This window comes from Lathyrus oleraceus, chromosome 7 (genome assembly GCF_024323335.1).
Source record: "Lathyrus oleraceus cultivar Zhongwan6 chromosome 7, CAAS_Psat_ZW6_1.0, whole genome shotgun sequence".
NCBI lineage: Eukaryota > Viridiplantae > Streptophyta > Magnoliopsida > Fabales > Fabaceae > Lathyrus > Lathyrus oleraceus.
The window spans coordinates 378,175,939-378,196,323 of record NC_066585.1 but is presented as its reverse complement, the minus strand read 5'-3'; the positions used below and the strand labels follow the sequence as shown (position 1 = coordinate 378,196,323).

The window sequence follows — 20,385 nt, the reverse complement described above, 5'->3', positions numbered from 1 at the left end:
CATTTATCCGTATTTGTCCAATACGCTGATACTGTTAAAGCTAATGGTGTCACTTCAGAGGCAATTCGACTTCGTCTTTTTCCTTTCTCATTAAGAGATAGCGCTAGAAGATGGCTTCAATCTCTTCCTTCCAACTCAGTCACCACATGGAACGAGTTGAAGAAAGTTTTTCTTGCCCGATATTTTCCACCAAGCAAAACAGCTATGTTAAGAGCCCAGATAAACGGATTTAAACAGAAAGACAACGAGTCTCTTTTCGAAGCATGGGAAAGATACAAAGACATGATGAGACTTTGCCCACACCATGGTTTGGAAGACTGGTTAGTAATTCACACATTTTATAATGGTCTCTTATACAACACAAGGTTAACAATAGACGCCGCTGCAGGTGGTGCACTAATGAACAAACCTTATGCTGATGCTTACCAGCTTATCGAGAGCATGGCCCAAAACCACTATCAGTGGGGAACCGAACGAACGAATGTGGAAAAACCTCAACCGAAAACTGGCATATACGAGATAAGTAACCTTGATCACGTCAATGCAAAAGTGGATGCTTTAGTCCAGAAGATTGAAAGTTTAAACGTATCACCTCCAACAGCCGTGGTTGCTATAACTCAGAATTGCGAGGTCTGTGGAATCCAAGGCCACACTCCTGCGGAATGTCAACTCTTGACTGGAATCCAAACAGAGCAAGTAAACTATGCTCAAGGAAGCCCCTATTCGAATACCTATAATCCAAATTGGAAGAACCATCCAAACTTCTCATATAAGAGTAATAATGCTTTATACGCACCTGGACAGTCTCCAAATCAAGCCCCATCTATATCTCCAGGATATCAGAAACAGAATCCTAACAATAATACCCCTAGAAAATCCAACTTGGAAATCATGATGGAAAACTTTATAGCTTCCCAACAACAAACCAATAAAGATTTCTTAAACCAGAACATACACACTGGCGAACAACTTAAACAACTAGCAAGCAAAGTAGATGCCTTGGCTACCCATAACAAAATGCTGGAAACGCAAATATCTCAAGTAGCTCAACAAAAAGCACCTACCGCTGCACCAACTGGTACATTCCCTGGACAGCCCCAACCCAATCCGAGAAGCCAAGCTCATGCAATTATATTGAGAAGTGGAACGGAAGTGGAAGGACCGTCTGACCCAAGGATAGAAAACCAAAACCCTGAGAAATCCACTGAGGAAAGTGAACCTAAGGAAAAGGAAGAGAGTAATAAGGAAACCCTAGAAAAGAAGGAACCTTATGTACCTCCACCACCTTACAAACCACCTATACCTTACCCTCAAAGGCTTGTTAAAACCAAAGATGTAGGCCAATTTAGAAAATTTGTTGATCTCCTTAAACAATTAAACGTTACAATTCCGTTTACCGAAGCTATTACGCAGATGCCCTCATATGCTAAATTCTTAAAAGAAATTCTTTCTAATAAGAGGAAACTTGAGGATAGCGAAACCGTTACACTCCCTGCCGAATGTAGCGCTATAATCCAAAACATGCCCCCTAAACTCAAGGATCCGGGTAGCTTCTCTATACCCTGTCACATAGGAAAATTTGTCATCAACAAAGCCTTATGCGATTTAGGAGCCGGAATTAGCGTTATGCCCTTATCCATATGTAAGAAACTGGAGATGGGAGAATTAAGACCGACCAAAATGTCTGTGCAATTAGCAGATCGTTCCATCAAATATCCTGTAGGAATCCTTGAAAACGTTCCCGTACGCATAGGTCAGTTTTACATTCCCACTGACTTCACAATTATGGACATTAGAGAAGATGATACGACACCTATTATACTAGGAAGACCATTCTTAGCAACTGCCGGTGCAATCATAGACGTAAAACGAGGACGACTCACCTTCGAAGTAGGTGAAGAGAAAATTGAATTCATTCTTTCCCAATTCTTGAAAGCACCTGCAATAGAAGATACATGTTACTTCATGGATATCATCGATGAATGCATAAAAGAAGCAGAGTCAGTAGAAGACAAATCATCAGACTATCTTTTAGAGGACAAATCTAAACAATGCCTAGCAATAACACCAGATCCTACGCAGTGTCTTAACAAACCAACCCCTGATTTGAAAACACTTCCCAAAAATCTGAGATATGAATTCCTAGACTTAGAACTTGAACGACCTGTGATAGTTAATGCAGATCTAGGAAGACTCGAAACAGAAAAACTCCTACATATCTTAAGAAAATATCCAACTGCACTAGGATACCACATCACCGATCTTAAAGGAATAAGCCCTTCTATTTGTATGCACCGCATCATGTTAGAAGAAGACTGTAAAACCTCTAGGGAACACCAGAGAAGACTAAATCCGATCCTAAGTGAGGTAGTAAAGAAAGAAATAACCAAGTTATTAGAAGCAGGTATTATATATCCTATATCTGATAGCAAATGGGTTAGTCCTGTACACGTTGTACCCAAGAAAGGAGGCATAACCGTTATTGAAAACGAAAAAGGAGAAACTATAACTAAACGAATCGAATCGGGATGGAGAATGTGCATTGATTATAGGAAACTAAACAAAGCAACCCGAAAAGATCATTTCCCTTTACCATTCATTGACCAAATGTTAGAACGATTAGCTAAACATTCACATTTCTGTTATTTAGACGGTTATTCAGGCTTCTTTCAAATACCAATTCACCCTGATGACCAAGAAAAGACAACATTCACATGCCCTTTTGGTACCTTCGCGTATAGACGAATGCCGTTTGGTCTGTGTAATGCCCCTGCAACTTTTCAAAGATGCATGATGGCAATATTCGCCGACTTTCTCGAAAACATCATGGAAGTATTCATGGATGACTTTTCTGTATACGGACAAAGTTTCGAAGAATGCCTTGAAAACCTGGAAAGAGTTCTGGAGCGATGTGTAAAAGTAAACTTAGTACTTAATTGGGAAAAGTGCCACTTTATGGTACAAGAAGGAATTGTTTTAGGACACATCATCTCGAACAGAGGAATTGAAGTAGACAAAGCCAAAATAGAGGTAATCGAAAATCTTCAACCCCCAAGAACCGTGAGAGAAGTACGAAGCTTTTTAGGACACGCCGGTTTTTACCGACGATTCATCAAAGACTTCTCTAAGATAACTAAACCCTTAACCGGACTGTTGATGAAAGATGCTGAATTCATATTCGACGATAACTGTTTAAAAGCATTTCAAACTCTTAAACAAGCATTGATCTCCGCACCCATTATGCAGACACCAGACTGGAATGAACCATTCGAAATAATGTGCGATGCCAGTGATTATGCTGTAGGTGCTGTTTTAGGACAAAGAAAGGATAAAAAGCTTCACGTTATATATTACGCTAGCAGAACCCTGGATGAAGCGCAGATGAATTATGCCACAACCGAGAAAGAACTCCTAGCAATGGTATTTGCGCTAGATAAATTTCGTTCTTACTTGGTAGGAGCCAAAATAATAGTTTACACTGATCACGCTGCTATCAGGTACCTTTTAACAAAAAAGGATGCTAAACCTAGACTCCTAAGATGGATCTTGTTACTACAAGAATTCGACTTAGAAATCAAGGACAAGAAAGGAACTGAAAACGTAGTAGCAGACCACCTCTCTAGACTTGAGAACCTTGAACCAGAAAGAACATCCATTAATGATGATTTCTCGTATGATAAACTCATAGCTACTTTGGAAGAGAACAACTCCGACATGCAAGTAGAAACCACCTTAGCTATATCTGTCATACCATGGTACGCTGATCTGGTCAATTATTTAGCTGCCGGAATAGTTCCACCTACTTTATCTTACCAGCAGAAGAAACGATTCTTCCACGACATAAAACACTATTACTGGGATGATCCCTTACTTTTCAAAAGAGGCCCCGATGGTATTTTCCGTCGATGTATACCCGAAGAAGAGATAGAAAATATAATCCAACACTGTCACTCTGCGCCTTATGGTGGTCACACAAGTACATCCAAGACCTGCTCTAAAATCCTACAAGCTGGCTTTTATTGGCCAACTATATGGAAGGACGTACATGCGGCTATTAAGGAGTGTGACAAATGTCAACGCACGGGAAACATATCTAGACGTGACGAGATGCCACAAAAAGGTATTTTGGAAGTAGAGATTTTTGACGTGTGGGGGATAGACTTCATGGGACCCTTTCCATCCTCTTTCGGTAACAAATACATACTCGTGGCAGTTGACTACGTATCAAAATGGATCGAAGCTATAGCTTCTCCAACAAATGACACCCGAGTAGTAACTAGACTCTTTAAAAATATAATATTTCCGAGATTTGGCATCCCAAGAATAGTAGTCAGTGATGGTGGATCACACTTTATATCCAAGGTACTCGAAAAACTACTACTTAAATATGGAGTGAGACATAGGATAGCAACACCTTACCACCCTCAAACCAGTGGACAAGTGGAAGTATCTAACAGAGAAATCAAGCAAATACTAGAAAAAACGGTCGCCACTTCAAGGAAAGATTGGTCATTGAAATTACCAGAAGCTTTATGGGCATACCGAACTGCTTATAAAACTCCCATAGGGACGACCCCATTTAAGCTCATTTATGGAAAATCCTGTCACCTCCCGGTAGAATTAGAACATAAAGCCTATTGGGCTATTAGAAATTTAAATTTGAATTATAAAGCCGCCGGTGAAAAGAGAATCCTTGACATAAACGAATTAGAGGAACTCAGAAGAGACGCCTATGAAAATGCCAAAATCTATAAAGAAAGAACAAAACAATGGCATGACAAGCGTATATCAAGGAAAGTCTTCAAGCAAGGCGACGCAGTACTTTTATTTAACTCTAGACTAAAATTATTCCCGGGAAAACTACGATCCAGATGGTCAGGACCTTTTCATATCACTAAAATCTTTCCCAGTGGAGCGGTAGAAATAAAAGGACAATCTACAGAACCGTTCACCGTAAACGGGCAACGTCTGAAACATTATCACTATGCGGAAACCAACGAGGATTCGCAAATTCTACACTTAGACGAAACGCCCCCAGGACTCATAGACTATATTTAACAGTTTCTTTGTCGAGCTTGCGACATTTAAACAAAGCGCTTAGTGGGAGACAACCCACAAATTAATTTGTTATTTTATTATTCTATTATTATTATCATTTCCCTATTTTTCTCTTAATTATTTCTTTTAATTTCTATTTAGTATTCATTATTGATTTATTCAAAATATATATATATATATATATATATATATATATATATATATATATAATAATAATTTCTTTTCTTCTTTCGGCATTTGGCCAAATCCTGACTTAAACTCATGTCTCTTTTCTCTAGCTAACACTAACCAGATGGGACATTCTGATCGTATGGGTATCAAGTTCAGAGGAATGGCTCAGAAACAAAAGTTTGAAGAACTAGCCGCTAGAGAGATGCTACCTAGTTTATATGCTGATGATTGGGCTATGACTGCCCTTGGACTGAGACAGAGTGTCCTGTTTTTGCTGAATCAGATAGGATGGGAGACCTCCCCTATCCTGAGACATTTCACCACCTACCGGAGACTCACATTAGAATTCCTTAGTTCATTAATCTATCTACCTAGCCGTGGAAAAGGAATTAGCAGAGGTTTTATCCAGTTCAGAATGTTCAATATGGAGTACCAATTTAATATTAGAGACTTCACCAACCTTTTGGGTTTTCCTACCTCCTTTGATACATTCACTGTAAGCCAGGAAGAACTTTTTGAATATAGAGAGCTTGAACACTTTTGGGGTAAGCTGACTGGAAATGATGAGCCCGAAGAACATGAGTTTCTCTCTGGAAACATACATAACCCGACTTTTCGCTATTTCCATAAGATCCTGACCCACACTTTATTTGGGAAGAAGCCAAATAGTACTTCAGTTTCACGTGATGAACTCTTCATCATATTTTGTGCTTCCCAGAACCGTCCAGTAAACGGTGCTACTTTTATGTTAGCTAATTTGGACCACCTTATCCAGGATGAGCGAGCACCCATTAGAATAGGCGGTTTGATCACTATGATAGGTAATGCTATTGGACTACGTCAGCCTATGCTTGACCTTAACCCTTTTTGTGGCATTACTACTATGAGTATACCTTTCCTCTTCAACACTATGTTTATAGCAAACATAGGGTCTGATGAGTTCGAGCTTATTATTGATAACCAGGTTCTCTGCCTATTCACCATGCCCGATCCTAGAACTAGTGTTCACAACCAAAGGAACTGGCTCTATAACCTGAATGAAACCCCAACTCCTGCTGGATCCACTGGATCCATCCAGGATTATGAGATTTGTGATGACTATGAGCACTATGTTGACCATATCTCTCTTTCTGAATCTGACCCTCAGACACCTTCCGGCTACTATGATATTGATCCTCCTCCTCAGCCTGCCCTGACCGAAGAATCAGTCATGCCTGACCTCCGACATCATATGCCAGGAACAGATATTAAAACAGTCATTGAAGCCTTGATGTCAGAGCAAGACGCCCTCAGGGAAGAGTTCCATAACTTCAGACTTGAAATCCTGGAATACATGAGCAGCACGGCAAGTCAGTTACGTATGTTACGGCATCATGTTAACTCTTTTACTCCTCCGGCCAGAGATCCGAAGATAGATGGAATTTAGTTATTTCTTTCTAAGTTATTTAGTTTTAGGCTAGATTTTTTCATTAATGTTGTTTGAATTCATGTTTATTTCTATTTCATTTCATTATTTTCCTTCCCTGTAATACATTATGATCATTTTTAGTGAAGCTGTTTAATTAATTTTATTATGCAATGGCTACTATGCTCTACTGTTGTTACCTATTATTATTATTATACAAAGCAAGTAAGCGTGCACAATGTATTAAAATTGCAGCCTAAAACTGATCATAAGCAAAATGAAACATTAAAATACGTTACCAAAGTAATTCTGCGAAGCGCTACTGGAGCCTTGCCAAAAAGGACTGTGTGACGAGCGTCACACACTCCATGACGAACGGCACGCAAAACGCCTGTTACGAGCGTCACAGCCTTGTGACGAGCGTAACGCCCCTCAGACACGTGAACGTTAGGGAGCCGTTGGAGACGAACGTTACACCCCTTACCTTTTTTACATTCCCCATTCATTTTTCATTTACCACACTTAATTACTTTTCAACCACTTTTTCTTTCTATCTTCCAATCCTTCTCCTATAAATACCTACCAAAACTTCCTTCATTCACCACAAAACAATTCTCTCATATCAAATATACACTTCTTTTTCTTTCCAAATCATCCCTTCAAAAAATTCATCACAATGGCGGGAAATCAAAATTTCGGAAATATCATCTTCCGATCCGGAGATGACAACTATCAGCAAGAGCAATTCGAGCGCTTCCAACAGCGAGGCGTCGCTTCCACCAGGTACCCCGATTTAACTTGTTTACAACAATTGGGCTTACTCCAAGGTATCGAGTGGATGCTCCGTAAAGCCGATTTAACCTTCCTTTGCACCCATAACCAACCCACCTACCCTTCCCTAACCTTAGAATTCCTAAGTTCTTACGACTACACCACTCCCGCCGGTGAGGGTGAATTTCTGACCGGTACCGCAACCTTCCGCATGTTTAACACCGAGTACTCTCTAACCCAAAACCAGTTGAGTACCATGCTACAATTTACCACAGAAGGCCAAGTCTACCCCAGAATCCCTCCCGACCTAAACTGGAACACAGTAGGCGTTTTTGACCTTTTTAAGAAAATTTCCGGTATAGAGACCTACAACTGGGAAGAACTCCTTCTCTCCCACATCCATAACCCCACCATCCGTTATTTTCTCCGTATCTTGCAAAACACAGTTTTTGGTAGACCAAACAACAGCAAGGTCAACTCAAAGGAGTTATTTTTCCTCCAGTGCGTCTTCGAACCGCAAGCCCAGGTAAACGCCGCCTCTTTTCTCTTTCATCATATCCGCACCTTATGTGCTAGAGGCCGGCAACCCTTTTTAATTGGCGGATTAATAACCTCCATAGCACTTGGCCTGAACCTAGGGGATAAACTCCAAACTTTAGAATCCCTACCTCCCCTGTCTATGGATATCAGCTATTGCCGCTTCAGCCGCCTGATTAAAAACAGAGTAGGCGGAGGCTATTATCTTATGGTGAACAACCAAGCAGTCCCGAGTGTTGTGCTACCCAATACCACCCTAACTGATGTCACAAACCCCGACCGCCACCTCTACGATCTTAGCGCTCCTGAAACCACCGAGCCTTCACAAACAAACCAGCAAACAGATGAGTTTGAAGATATGGAACAAGGTGATCATCCGCCAACACAACAATCAGTCCCGCTAAACCCTTCCAGTAATGCAGCCGGCCCATCCTCCCAACGTCGTCGACGAAGAAGGCCTGCGACCAACGACGACATTATGGATGCTATCGATGGTATGCAGGCACAGAATACAGAGATGATGCAGATGATGCGTCAAATGCAACAGCAACAGGATGCTCGGAATGCCATAACCGACCAGCGGTTTACTGAATTGTTCAGCAGGTTCGACAACTTAGACATACGTCAAAGATCACCAGGTCCAAGAACCAGAGGCGGAAGGCAGCCTTAGTTGTTATTTTCTTTTTCCTTTCCATCTTGTATTTCATTTCCTTAAAACATTGAGGACAATGTTTAGTTTAAGTATGGGGGGGAAACAATATTCTTTCCATTCTCATTTTTCAAATATGTACTCTCCCTTTCATTGTTATTTCCCTTTTTTTTTTCCCTATATATAAAAAAAAATAAAAAAAAAAAAAAAAAAAAAATAATAAAAAAAAAAAAAAAATTATGTTAAGTTAAGTTCCTAAGTGTGAAAATTTTCTATTATCTATTCCCCTCAATTTCCTGAGCCATAACAAAAATTTTAACACACCCAATAAGTATAAAGGTTGCTTACTTTATAAAACTTGAGTGAGATCAAAACAAAATTATTACCATAACAACGCTCTGAGAACCTCAATATGTTAGATCAGGATAAGTACCTATTATACCAATTCCTTGAACTTTTAGTTCTATGGCAACCCCAAGTAGTTTATACAGAAGTCAGCACCATCTTAATAGCAAACTACGTGGAGAGCCGATGAATATAAGTGAATGATCCCCAAAGTAACCTAAAATATATAAATATCAAGAAACGCACTAATTAAATTAGGTGATCCTTACCAGATCATTTAATCTAAAGGTTGCAGATCATGCAAAAACACAATATGAAAGATCCATTATGAGTTGGTTCAGTAGGAATCTGGTACTGAACTTGGTAGGGCGGACTACGGTCCGATCCCCCGCAATTTGCAATGGACTGAATAATGAAGTTATCCGACTTATGTACCAGAACTTCTAGCTAAAAGCGGATCATAATCACTAACCGGTTACTCCACTATGTGCGCGAAAAGATAAAGGGCTTAATGTGATTTCGCTAGAATGAAAACGGGTAAAATAAGACTAAAGGAACCAGGATAGCTATCATAGGGTACTTGAACTGATTTGCATAAGGTAGGGTTATCTAAGTTGTAACGGTGGTTGTTGATGTCAAGATTTAACTCAAGTCCTCCTAAACAAAAATCAATTCGCAACCTAGTACGAATTGATGTGTGCTTTGAAATTACATCTGGCTAAAACTTTTAACAAGTTCTATACTGAATTTTGCTTGAGGACAAGCAAAGATTTAAGTATGGGGGAGTTTGATAACATGAAATTATATCACATTTTAAGACTTAATTTAATTAGATTTTATTATCATTTACTTTAATTTATCCCATTTTATCAGATATTATGCAGTATTTCCTTGCTATTTATGTCAGGTATCCATTTCGAAGCAAAAGTGAAAAAGGGAAGAAAAGGAGGTGTAAAAAGCAATAAAAAGGAAACAAATAACCAAGACCAAGCCCAGCCCAAAAGAAAGCGCACGTTGCCCCTGTGACGGGCGTCACAAGGGTTGTGACGAGCGTCACGCGAAGTAGCCTTGTGACGGACGTCACACATGGTGTGACGAGCGTCACACCAGTCCACTAGCTTTTTGGCGCAAGTTACGCTCTCAGAAGAATGGAAGTAACGTTGAGGACTTCGTATCCTATTCCCAAGCCGTGTATTTAGCCATGCTGAAGACTCGTAGGGAACGCAAGGCAGTTACCAAGGCTATTATAAATAGCCATCTCACAAACCTAAAAAAATACACACAGTTTTTGCACGCTCAGTTTTGCGGAAGCTCTGCCAAATTTTCCTTTCACGCCTTTGCTTATTTTTCTTCCTTTCCAGCATTGTTCATTTTATTTATTTCTTTTGCAAGCTTTACTTTCTCTTTTCCCTTGCAATTTATCTTTCCCGTTTTTAGCTTTTAGATATTTTTCGCGTAATAGTTTCTACACCGGAAACTACTGTGCAACTTTATACCGGATTTAACCTTACGTTATATTCGAGTTTTATTTCCTTGATTTATTTTACTGCTTAATTGAAGAATCGAAGAACAAATCCTACCGGCTTGTGGTGGAGTGTTCAAGACCATTGTATTACGCATTCAGGTTCTTTAATTGTTATTTAATTTTTAATGCTTTATTCTACTGTTTATTCATATTATCTGCCTGGAATGAGTCTGTTTATGCATGATATAAATTCTTATTTATTTAGCATGTCTGGCTAATTTGCCTAGGTATCGGTATGTAAAGTAAGCAGAATAAGGGATCGAGACTGAGTCGGTCTATCTAAACTTAAAATCAAAATCAATCTTTTTATGGTCTCAACTTACAGGTTTAATAACAAGATTTTTTACAAAAGTAAAAGACATAAAGAAGTTAAAATCAATAGAGCGAGAGTTTGAGATTTTAACTGGACAGTGTAAGTTAGGCATTAATTCTAGATCAGGGCGAGAGCAAGTTTTAGAGTTAATTAAATTCTGACCTTTTCCAAAAAGTATTTTTAAAGATTGAATGTGAGGAAGAGAGTTAAGCATTTGGATTTAATTATATAACCTAAGTCAACAGAGCGAGAGTTTGAGATAAGGGTGTTTAAAACGGTCAGTATTTTCTTAAAAAGAGTTTCTGCAACTTTATTGCTTTCAAAATATGGTTTTTGACTTAATTATAAGTGACAGCAACATTAATATAAGATCATGGTTTATTCAACAGAGCGAGAGTTTGAGATAAAACCTTTAACCAATAAAGTTAACCGAAACGATTCATTTTAAAACCAAGAAACCGACAAGGACTTGATTCCCTAGTTTTGACGAACTACATACCGATATCCGTTTTATTAATATTTAATCTAGACATTAGTTTAGCTCTTAGTTTTTCCCCAAACAATCAAACATCTTCACCTTAGATTTACGTAGTAACTTTAGATAACGGTATATCGATTCATAAGTCCCTGTGGGATCGATATCTTTTAAAACTACGCGATAGAACTGTGCACTTGCAGTTTGTATCCCATTCTCGACTCACCCAGTCGAGCGATCAGTGCAGCCCTCAACGACGAGGTGAAAAGAAAGTTGATCGAACTCTTGCAAGAGTATATGGATGTATTCGCCTGGTCTTATCAAGAAATGTCGGGGCTGGATACGGATATTGTGGTGCATCAATTACCTCTCAAAGAATAATGCTCTCCGGTGAAGTAGAAATTGAGAAGGACTCGTCCCAACATGGCCATCAAGATCAAAGAAGAGGTCCAAAAGCAATTGGACGCATGTTTTTTGGTAGTGGTAAACTATCCTCATTGGGTGGCTAACATCGTACCTGTGCCAAAGAAAGATGGTAAAGTACGCATGTGCGCTGATTACCGAGACTTGAATAGGGCGAGCCCTAAAGATGATTTCCCGTTGCCTCACATGGATGTGTTGGTAGACAATACGGCCCAATTCTCGGTATTTTCCTTCATGGATGGGTTCTCCGTATACAATCAAATAAAAATGGAATTAGAGGACATGGAGAAGACCACGTTCATCACCCCTTGGGGCACTTTTTGCTACAAAGTGATTCTGTTCGGCTTCAAGAACGTTGGTGCGACATATCAACGCGCGATGGTCACCCTTTTTCATGATATGATTCATAAAGAGATTGAAGTATATGTTGACGATATGATCGCGAAATCCCAAAATGAGGAAGAGCATATGGTTCATCTCGAGAAACTGTTCGCACGGTTAAGGAAGTTTCGGCTGAGGTTAAATCCTAATAAGTGCACATTTGGGGTAAGATCTAGTAAGTTGCTAGGTTTTATCGTGAGCCAACAAGGCATTGAAGTCGATCCCGACAAAGTTAAAGCAATATAGAATATGCCAGCACCGAAAAATGAGAAAGAGGTTTGTGGATTCTTGGGGCGATTGAACTACATAGCTAGATTCATATCTCACCTCACGACCACCTGCGAGCCGATATTCAAATTACTCCGCAAAGATCAAGCAATCGAGTGGAACGACAAATGCCAAAGTGAATTTGAGAAGATAAAAGAGTACTTACAAGAACCACCGATCTTGATGCCTCCTGTGCCAGGAAGACCTCTTATTATGTACCTCACGGTTCTTGAGGGATCTATGGGGTGTGTTCTCGGACAACATGATGAGACGGGTAGAACAGAGCATGCGATTTAATACCTGAGTAAAAAGTTCACAGACTGCGAAAGCAGATACTCATTGCTCGAGAAGACGTGTTGTGCATTGGCTTGGGCCGCCAAATGCTTGAGGCAGTATATGATGACACATACAACTCTCTTTATATCCAAAATGGATCCTATCAAGTATATATTTGATAAGCCTGCTCTCACAAGAAGAGTTGCTCAATGGCAAATGGCGTTAACAGAGTATGACATTCAATATGTCACACAAAAAGCCATCAAAGGTAGTGTATTATCTAATTACCTGGCTCATCAACCAGTGGAGGACTACCAGCCCATGTGCTTTGACTTTCCGTACGAGGACATCATGTTTGTCAGAGATTGGGGTGTCTTAGAACCAGAAAGGGGACTAGAACCAGGATCGCGATGGACGGTCGTGTTCGATGGAGCCTCTAATGCTCAAGGAAATGGAATAGGGGAAATCATCACCTCCCCAACTGGGTTTCATCTCCCTTTCACTACAAGGCTATGTTTCGACTGCACCAACAATATGGCAGAATACGAAGCATGTATCTTCGGTTTGGAAGCGGCTATTGACTTAAAGATCAAGATCTTAGAAGTCTATGGAGATTCCGTGTTGGTAATCAGTCAAATCAGAGGAGATTGGGAAGTTTGTGATCCCAAGTTGATCCCTTATAAAGAATATGTCTCGAAGTTGATCCCGTATTTTGATGATGTTACATTCCATCATATTCCCCGAGCGGAAAATCAATTGGCCGATGCTCTTGCCACCTTGGCTTCCATGTTTAAGTTCAAATGGAAGAATGAAGCACCTTCTTTCCAACTTGATTACTTGGATGAGCCATTGTACTATTTAGCGGCTGAAGAGGAATCAGACGGTCACCCCTGGTTCCATGATATCAAAAAATATCTGGAGAAGCAGGAGTATCCAGAGGATGCATCCATTATGGACAAAAAGTACCTTCGAAAGCTCTCGCCTAAGTTCTTCTTAAGCGGAGAAGTGTTGTATAAGAGAAATTACGACTCGGTCCTGCTCAGATGCGTGGATAGACACGAAGCAGACCGGATCATAATGGAAATACATGAAGGATCCTTCGGTACGTACGCCAGTGGGCACACCATGGTGAAAAAGATCTTGAGGGCGGGTTATTACTGGATGACAATGGAGATCGACTGTCATCGTTACGTCCAGATATGCCATAAATGCCAAATTTACGCACACAAGATCCATGTGCCACCGGTTCTGCTCAATGTCTTGACATCACCATGGTCGTTCGCCATGTGGGGCATTGACGTAATTGGACGTATTGAGCCAACGGCCTCGAACGGGCACCGTTTCATCCTCGTGGCCATCGACTACTTCACCAAATGGGTGAAGGTAGTCTCGTATGCAAATGTCATGAAGCAATTGGTGGCTCGCTTCTTGAAGAAGGAAATCATATGTCAGTATGGAATCCCTAATAAGATCATCACGGACAACGGGTCTAACCTCAATAACAAGATGATGAAATAATTGTGTAAGTATTTCAAGATCGAGCATCATAATTCATCACCGTATCGCCCAAAGATGAATGGGGCAGTTGAGGAAGCCAATAAGAACATCAAAAAGATCGTTCAGAAGATGGTGCAAACATACAAAGACTGGCATGAAATGCTTCCGTTTTCTTTACATGGATACCGTACATCAGTACCTACTTCCACTGGGGTAACGCTATTCTCGCTAGTGTAGGGAATGGATGCAGTGCTACCTATCAAAGTAGAGATTCCTTCCTTGAGAATATTAACGGATGTCAAGCTGGACGAAGCCGAATGGGTGCAAGCAAGGTTGGATCAACTTAACCTCATCGAAGAGAAACGCTTGGCGTCCATATGCCACGAACGGTTGTATCAGAGGCGGTTGAAGAGATATTTTGATAGAAAGGTTTGCCCTCGAAACCTTGAGGTTGGGGACTTGGTGATAAGAAAGATTCTGCCTATTCATCTCGATCCGCACGGAAAGTGGACACCCAACTACGAAGGTCTGTATGTGGTGAGGAAGGTCTTCTCCGGAGGAGCCTTAATCCTATCAACCATGGATGGTGACGATCTCCCATCCCCCGTAAACGCTGACGCAGTAAAAAAATACTTCGCCTGATAAACCCGCTAAGTTGATCCTTAGGGACAACATAGGCAAAAAAGGGTATCCCGGTGGACCACAAAAAGAAAAGGTCTACGCAAAAATTAGGGATAAATAAAAAAGAAAATGAACCTGCTAAGTTGGTCCTTAGGGACAACTTAGGCAAAAAAGGGGCATCCTGGTAGGCCGAAAACCCGAAAGGGCGGTCTAGGCAAAAGTTAGGGATTATATAAAGGCAAGTAGCGGCAGTCTGGGAAGGACCTTCGTACCCCGTCGTCATGAACGAGGGAATGCTAGAAAGGAAGGATCGATCCAATCATCGCGTTCGGAAGCGAAGAAACAAGATCTCTGAGGGCATAATGGCTATAGCAGGATGAGAACCCAATGGATGCCCAAGTCATTGCCATTATCTTTTTATTTTTTTCGCAATCAGCTCTTTAAGGAATTGCTTCCTGTTGTAAATCACCCATTTTTACGGGTTCATCATCAATGAAAAGTGTTGTCATTCATATACGCTCAGTCTTTTATAGTTTTTTGTTTATTTGCAAAGATGAATAAAACTTGTTAATAAACAATGCTTTGAAAATTATGGGGAAAATAACAATAACATATTCAAGGCGAGCATGAAGTTTCTCTTCTGTGAGAAGTGTCTGAAGGATAATCACTGTGTCCAAGACATGACGGCCCGATGCACGTAGGATTTTTGTTGACCCGAGAGTCTCGCCCAAGTCAGTTGATTCCTCACAGGTAAAGGTAGTTGGCCTGGGGGATCAAATCTAGCTTGGATGATCCGGGAGGCCCGAGGTTGGCTCAGTATTATCCATGATCCATGAGACCATGATGTTGGGAAGTTAGATCCCCGTGTCAAACCTAACATACCGTCTAACCAAAAGCCTGACCACGCATCAGCATTGCATAATCAATCATTGATTACATTGCATTACATCATAAAGCGCGTAGCATATTCCATTAGGGTGGAGCATTACACCTTGCAAAAATAAACATGTATAACTTCATAAAAGTCTTTCTCGAAAGCGTAAAAGAATCCTCCGTTGAGACAATCTTCCTCCCTAGTTGTGAACAACCTCCTAAAACCCTCGAGTGGTATTCCCCGTATGTTTTTCGAAACTCTCCCTTGGGTTTCCTTTTGCAATTACCTTGGGAATCTTCAACCAGTCACTTACCTTTCGTAAGCAGTTCACGGCCTTTTGCCTAGGTGGTCCCCGTTTCTTTTTCAATACTCGTCCGTGTTGATCCCTAGGGAAGTCGCCACTCTTGACACTCGTTTGTGGTGATCCTTTCTTTTTCAATACACATCTGTATTGATCTTCAATACTCGTCCGTATTGAATTGCAACACTCGTCCGTGTTAACCCATTTTCTGCAATCTTCTCCAACACTCGTTCGCGTTTATCCTTTTTCCAAAACTCGTCCGTGTTGATACTCTGTTTCGATACTCGTCCGTATTAATCTTCAACACTCGTCTGTGTTAACCTTCTTTTTCAATCCCTGTCAGTATTGATCCTTAACACTCGTCTATTTAGATACTTCCTTTCGATACCCGTCCGTATTGATTTTCAACACTCGTCCGTGTTAATCATTTCTTTGTCAATACTCGTCTGTATTGATTTTCAACACTCGTTCGTGTTGTTACCTTTTGTCTCAATACTCATCCGTATTGATCTTCGACGCTCGTCTATGTTAATCATCTCTATTTTGATACTCGTCTGTATTGATCTCCAGCACTCGTCCGTGTTAATCATTTATTTTGCAATACTCGTCCGTATTGATCTTCAACACTCGTCCGTGTTGATACCTATTATTTCAATACTCATCCGTATTGATTTTCAACACTCGTCCGTGTTAATCATTTCTTTGTCAATACTCGTCCGTATTGATTTCCAACACTCGTCCGTGTTAATCATTTCTTTGTCAATACTCGTCCGTATTGATTTTCAACACTCGTCCGTGTTAATCATTTCTTTGTCAATACTCATCCGTATTGATTTTCAACACTCGTCTGTGTTAATCATTTATTTTGCAATACTCGTCTGTATTGATCTTCAACACTCGTCCGTGTTGGTACCTGTTATTTCAATACTCGTCCGTATTGATTTTCAACACTCGTCTGTGTTAATCATTTCTTTGTCAATACTCGTCCGTATTGATTTTCAACACTCTTCCGTGTTAATCATTTCTTTGGCAATACTCATCTGTATTGATTTCCAACACTCGTCCGTGTTAATCATTTCTTTGTCAATACTCGTCCGTATTGATTTCCAACACTCGTCCGTGTTAATCATTTCTTTCGATACTCGTCCGTATTGATCTCCAACACTCGTCCGTGTTGTTAACTTGTTTCACTACTCGTTCGTATTACTCTTCTACACTCGTCCGTGTTAACCTGTTTTGATACTCGTCTGTATTGGTCTTCAACATCCATCTGTGTCAATAATTTCATTTTTTGATACTCGTCTGTATTGACTTCCAACACTCGTTCGTGTTGTTACCTTTCTCGTTTCGATACTCGTCTATATTGACCCAACATTCGTCCATGTTGGTACCTTTCTTTCTCAATGTTCGTCAGTGTTAATCATTATCTTTCAATACTCGTCCGTATTGATCTTTGACACTCGTCCGTGTTGTTACCGTATTTTAATAGTCATCCGTATTGATCTTCGATACTCGTCTGTGTTGGTCCTTTTTCAATACTCGTTTGCATCGATCTTCATTACTCGTCCGTATTGGTCTCCCATACTCGACACTCGTCCGTGTTAATCATTTCATTTCGATACCCGTCCGTATTGATCTTTGACACTCGTTTGTTTTAATCGTTTCATTTTTATATGTTCGACTGTTTTGATCTGCAACACTCGTCAGTGTTGATCATCTCTGTTTCGATACTCGTCTATATTACTCGTCAACACTTGTCCGTGTTGCTTAACCCTTTTTGATACTCGATTATATTGGTATCCATCACTCGTCTATGTGGACCACACCATCCTTCTTAGCCTTTTGTTCGGAAGACCTTTTTCTAGTACAGGGGAGTCGTTGCTACTTGTTGTGCAATAAAAACGTATATCCCCAGCAAGACACCTCATTCGACTTTGCGAAATTCTGCGGGAATACCTCGATCACCTGTTACATGCCAAAACAGAAAATAAAACAAGAAAGAATAAGAGAAAAAGAAAAAGCTCAGAGAAAGACGAAAAATAATCAATCAATTTGCATAAGCATACCGCATACGACATGCATATATAACCACTCATATACCCATTTACCAAATAACGTTCCAATTCCCAGCAGTTGCCCTGCATAAAGACTAGCCTGTTCATCCCACATATCCCAGTGAATAAGACCTCCTTATGACCTATCTTCACATTGATTTCCATTTGTTCATGGTGGGAAATTTCCTGTTATTCTAGTATTTAATCCTCTCCTTCCTTGATTGCCTGAAAGCAGTTTCTATCCATACATTCAGGTCCGAGAAGATTAAAAAGGGGCAGTTGTCATACCCTGAAATTCGCCCCACCCTTCACGTAATCCTATAGGTCGCTGGCCTGACATTTGCATATCATCTTCATACATTTCATTTGAATAAACATGGTTCAATCCAGCTTATGAGTCGCGGCAGGTGAATCCATCAGTTCATGGCCTGTTATCATGACAGTCATCATTTTGTCGTCGTGCCAATAATTGTTTTGATTAATTCTAACGTCGTATTAATTTCAATTTCAAATTAACTTTTGAAGTTTAAGTTGATTTCGTGGTTAATATTGATCTTTGAAGTCAAATTGATTTTGGGAAATTGAATCATTTTTTTGCATGAAGCCCAATCCATTTTCAATAAACCAATTCCATATTTTACCCCATATCCAACCCAATTCAAATTCATTACCCATTTTACAACATTATCCATTTTACAACATAATCCATATCCAAATCCAAATGTCCAATTTCTAGATCCATATGTCCAATTACCACAAAGCCAGGCCATTATCCAAATTTATTAAGCCAATTAAAAGAAAGTGAATACATCAGGCAGAATGTGTTGTTGAAATTGGAAATGCAATTGGAAAAGAAGGCCACCAAGAAGTAAGGCATAAACGGCGAAAGTGCACAAGCGGCAATAAGCCATTCCAAAAAGTTCACATATCCAGAACCATTTCTCTTCAAAAAATTTCTCAACCTTAACCAAAGCTGCTGCACAAAACATACACTGCTACTAAAGCCTCAACCAAAACTAACTTCAACAAGCTGCAAACGACATCAACAATAGCTACCACCAAGCCAAAATGGAACGACAATCCTAAAGCGAAACTTAAAGCCACAAGCTGCATAGCGCATTGACAAAACGACATTGTAAACTAGCTTCACGAACAGCTGCAAAATGACACATCTCCAAACGCGAGCAAACCAAACTGAAAACAAACAAAATGCAGCTTCAAAACACAAGTGCCAAAACGCGAAACGCATAAGCGGCAATGAATTAAACAAAAACGGCATCAAAACGAAATTAAAACGACATTGAAAAATTCTGAAACACAAGCTTCGAATTATATAGGTACTCTGATTCACGGCGATTTTTGGCTCTCGAATCTTCTTCCCTCTCTCCAATTTCTAATAAACTCTTCCATTCTTTTTCTTTCTCCTTGAACTCCACCAAAGCTCAACCAAATTTCCATAACCGTTTCTACCGCACACAAACCGCAACGACCACCGCCCAACAAAGCCTCACCGGAATCCGCATCGAAGCACCGCACTGTGGCAATTCTTGTAGCTGCTGTGTGAATCGAACTGCCGAGAATTCACAAAGCCAAACCATAATCTCCACGGGATACACATCCACGAAGAGCAGTCGCGACGGAAGCAACATGCAACCAAACGGGAGAAGAAGAGCGGAGAATTGGAGTTTTGTGAGTTCCGAATCCTCCACGGAGTTTTGTGACGCCGGTAGGTTCCCTTATTCGCTTCACACCGATCGATTTTGCCTGTTGTAGTTTGAATCGGATTCCGATGTTGTGCCGTGAGTTTCCACCGTGCAATACGTTTCTGTTTCCGACTCGATTTGAATCGAGTTTTAGCTAGATGAATATGACTCGATACGAGTAAACGCCGGTGGTAATGTCGGCGAAGCCAGGTCCGGCGAGACCTTCCTCTTTCCTTACGACATCGTCGCCGCGATTCGTTGAAGGAGAAGAAGCTTGGTTAGCCGTTTCGAACCAATGTATTGGCCTTAGGGAACCAGGTTTGGGCCTTAGGCCCAATGACCTTCATCCACGATACTGCACCCTGCCTTGCCCATGCATCCCCCAACGAATGGGCCTGATTGTCCAGATCGGGGCCTGTTCTGCTTTGCCTTGATCCACTTTCACAAATTTGTTTCTTGAACTCTTATTTTCTACCATTAGCTTAGCTATTAGGATACTTGCATTCTGATTGTTTTTTAGGTAATCATTAGACTAATTAAAAATACTTAGGTAATTAGGATAATTGTTTAGGACTAATTTATTTTTATTTTAGATATTAATAGGAGTATTAATTTTAGATTTTAATTTGTAAATCCTTTAGAATATTAATGAGAAATATTAAATCCTTTAGAATTTTAGAAAGTTGAAACATGAGATTTTAGGTTCTTAATTAGGAATTATCAATTTTAATCATTAGAA

The 20,385-nt window shown here is 40.2% G+C and overlaps 1 long non-coding RNA gene and 1 pseudogene across 1 annotated transcript; both read right to left on the bottom strand.

The window, feature by feature from the left end:
• Positions 1-211: 211 nt before the first annotated feature.
• On the bottom strand, positions 212-311 carry LOC127109162 (uncharacterized; annotated as a pseudogene).
• An 18,382-nt stretch (positions 312-18,693) lies between these two features.
• On the bottom strand, positions 18,694-20,135 carry LOC127106011 (uncharacterized). Its single transcript, XR_007795207.1, has 2 exons — positions 19,285-20,135; positions 18,694-19,137 (listed from the first exon to the last, which is right to left on the bottom strand). It is a non-coding gene; the product is annotated as an uncharacterized LOC127106011 (long non-coding RNA).
• Between the last annotated feature and the right edge of the window lie 250 nt (positions 20,136-20,385).